The sequence below is a fragment of the Carex rostrata genome, chromosome 23, assembly GCF_964058835.1.
Source record: "Carex rostrata chromosome 23, lpCarRost1.2, whole genome shotgun sequence".
NCBI lineage: Eukaryota > Viridiplantae > Streptophyta > Magnoliopsida > Poales > Cyperaceae > Carex > Carex rostrata.
Genome location: NC_135940.1, coordinates 2,899,338 through 2,903,111, shown reverse-complemented (window position 1 = coordinate 2,903,111; position 3,774 = coordinate 2,899,338). Strand labels below are relative to the sequence as shown.

The 3,774-nt window shown below is 31.1% G+C and overlaps 1 long non-coding RNA gene across 1 annotated transcript; it reads right to left on the bottom strand.

Moving 5' to 3' along the window:
* Window positions 1-40: 40 nt before the first annotated feature.
* On the bottom strand, window positions 41-611 carry LOC144574563 (uncharacterized). The gene is made up of 3 exons (XR_013518260.1): window positions 507-611; window positions 239-420; window positions 41-133 (listed from the first exon to the last, which is right to left on the bottom strand). It is a non-coding gene; the product is annotated as an uncharacterized LOC144574563 (long non-coding RNA).
* Between the last annotated feature and the right edge of the window lie 3,163 nt (window positions 612-3,774).

Sequence of the window (3,774 nt, the reverse complement as noted above, 5' to 3'; positions counted from 1 at the left end):
CGTAATTAGCATGAGCAGTTTGCACTATCGGGCTCTCCCCATGGATCCTCGTTCGGCTCAAGTACCCCTACCGGTAGCCGTGACCATGACCAATATTGCAGTAGAAGTACCGACCCGTAGATAGCCTTTTTCGCTATAATTTGAAGAATATTAGCCGTTAGGGATAAATTAAATAATTAAAATAAGACAGCAAGTGCATGACAAGTTAAATAATTAAAATAAGACAGAAAGAGCATACTGACCTTGCAACCGTGGCACAAGTTGGAGTAAAGATGTGCTAGGACAGCCCCACCCAAGTTGTACCTGCTTGACGGCTCAAGGTCTCGCAGCAGCTCTAGATACATCATCGGGATGGTACCACCATTTGAATCAGCGAACATGACAGAACCAAATAGATCCATCACGAAGCCTCGTGTGTATCTATAATATCAAAATTACAAAGCAACTCATTTTAGGCATGGAATATAAAACCAAATTAATATAATACGAATAGTTTGTATGAGTACCTCTGAATATCAAGCGCAGTGGAATGCCTACCCAGACCTCTCGTAAACATAGTTCGCAGCTTCGTCTTCTCCAGACAGTACTTGGACCTCCCCCCATTCCCACGTATATCTGGCTCCGCTCCCAACAACTCTTTGAGCATTGTAATTAATCGTGTTGTCATCGGTGGGGTCAGATATGCCACCAACGGGCACGCCCGAGATGGGAAAACCCCATAGGGCACTGACGTCCTAGAGAGTCACTATCATATCTCCAAAAGGTAAGTGGAACGTGTGCGTCTCGGGGTGCCATCGCTCCACTAGTCTTGCAATGAGGGACGCATTAATGCACTTACTCTCCAACTCTAGAATATCGACCAAATGTTGCACCCCCAAATTTCACAGATACGGCTCCATCTGCGAGTAGTACTGCATGTCATAATGCCGACTCTTGACAGTTATAATTGTCTCACTCTGCATTGAAAAAGTAAACAACATGAAAACCTAAAAATACGAAAACTCAACAAAATTTAAACTTAAAAAAAAAACAAAAAAAAGTAATCAAGTACCTCTTTAGATGCTAGTGAGACTCAGTGCTCATCGTGAGGCATCCATAATAAAGGACTGAAATGGTTCTTGCTGTTATTGAGAATAGGCTCATCAATCGGGTCGGCTACGGATGGTTTCATAGGCCGTCCCCTTGCCATCCTACGTTAAAAAAAATTAAACATGCTACAATTGGCTAAAATACACTAATTGCGGTAAAAATATGCTAAAACAAGTAAAAACATACTCAAATATGCTAAAATACGCTAATTACAGTAAAAATATGCTAAAATACGCTAATATGAAATAAATTTGTTAATTGGGTAAAATATACTAAAAAAAGCAAAAATATACTCAAATATGCTAAAATACGCTAATTGCAGTAAAAATATGCTAAAATACGCTAATATGAAAAAAAATTGTTATTCGGATAAAATATGCTAAAACAAGCAAAAATATACTCAAATTGACTAAAATACGCTAATTGTGGTAAAAATATGCTAAATTACGCTAATATAAAAAAAATATGTTATTCAGCTAAAATGTGCTACAACAAGCAAAAATATATTCAAATATTCTAAAATATGCTAATTACAATAAAATATATCAAAATACGCTAATTGCGGTAAAAATATGAAAAAAAATACGTTATTTAGTTAAAATATGCTACAAAAGCAAAAATATATTCCAATTGGCTTAAAAACTTTAAAATAGGCTAATTACGGTTAAATTTTGGACTAAAAAATTCAAAATAAAATTAAAACTAACTTTGGTACCATAATTATCACTAATGACCAATAATGTTGGTACCTACATTAACACTAATTAATACTAAATTGGTACCGTAATTAATTAACTCTAATTAGAACTAATTAACACTAATTAACAATAACTCAACTAACTAAATATAATTAACACTAATTAAAACTACATTATACTAATTTGGTACCTTACTAAGTTAATTAGACTAATATATAACTAAATTTACACTACGAATAAAATTTTAAAAAAATACAGGGGCTTACTTACAAATATGGTAGAGAAGAGAGGAGAAATTTCAAATTTGAGGAGAGAGAGTGTAAATTTGAGAAAATGAAATGGGAGGAAAGAGAAGGAGGGAATGCCTATTTATAGGTCCGGACCGCAAATATTCTATATGATCCCGGGACCGCAAATTTTCTAGGCAGTTTGGACATTTTTATAAATTTGCTAAACTATGGTTATTTATAATAAAATATTTAGTTTTGTGGGTAAAAATAAAAATCTCGGAAATGAACATCTCATACAACATGCAAAACGACACATTATTTTGAGAAAAGAATATTGACTTCACTGGTTAAATGTCCATTTTATCTTCTGAAAGTTTTTAGTAACATATGCTTTTCAAGAGTGATATATTGTTACACTAATTACTTAGTTAATTATCTTTAATGATATGGTAGTTGATTTTTACATATATTTATAAGAAATCTTTGTAATTTTGTGTTTTAAAATATTAAAATAGTTTTTTTTTAACATTTTTTTTTTAAATGCATCCTTCAAAATGAGCAGTTGAGAAAGGTAACCATATAAGTATTATAAGAACAAATAAATATTGAAAGAAATTGTTCAAATTTTATTATACTGATTTTTTATTACCTATAACTAATTTAATGTTTAAAAAAATACAAAATCACACATGCATAGAGGTAACTAACATGCATAAAATATGTTAATGTAACTAATTATTAAAAAAAATATTAATAGCGTATATGCTAAAGTGCTGGATGCTGAAATTCATCATACTTCATGTTTTTTTTTGGCTAAAAGCCTGTAGAACATTATGTTATTATATAAAAAGGTTACAGCCGAAGTTATACATACCAGTAGCAAATTAAGAAGAAAAATAAAACACAGTTACAGATAGTAATTCTAAAACAAACGTTCATACTTCATGTCGGAAAAAGAAAAAAAAAATGTTAAAAATTGAACGATTCAATTACTCAGAGAAAAAAGATTACAGTCCAAGTTGTACATACCAGTAGCAAATTAAGAAGAAAAACAAAACACAGTTACAGATAGTAATTCTAAAACAAACGTTTATATTTCATGTTGGAAAAAGGAAACAAAAGATGTTAAAAATTGAGCGATTCAATTATCGTTTGCTCTTCATAGCAATTCTAATTACCATTGCATACTAATTCACATCCATCCCAATAAAAAGTTGAGATTTTGCTTTTGTGACACCCAAATTAAAAAAAATTCTTATAAATTAAGATTCAGTGGTTGCATCACTTGGTTATATCTTTCAAACCAAATCCTTTCCGATGCAATGAAATTAATTTTCCTTAATATTTTATTACGGATTAAATATTACTATCGGCTGAGGTAATTGACTGGACCAATATTTTTATGAGGCCAAATACATTTTAGTGATTTTCATTGTTTGAATATATTATGCATATAATTGATTTATAAAAATATTTATAGAGTGAGGTTACGCACCAATGAACTAGTGCTACGATTCTAAATCTTAATTTTGAGGTTATAAGGATCCACCCAAGCCACTCAATTGTAATTATATCCTGATAATTTGGAATTCTCTGAACTTGTACTTAATTACTCTACACATTTCAGTCACATAAACTCTTTTTTTTTTTAACCAAAAAAAAGTAAACCATACAGTATGTTGTTTATAACTTAATTAATTTTTTACTGTAAAAATATAGATACCTTGACAAACAGCACAAGACGCAATTTATTGAAA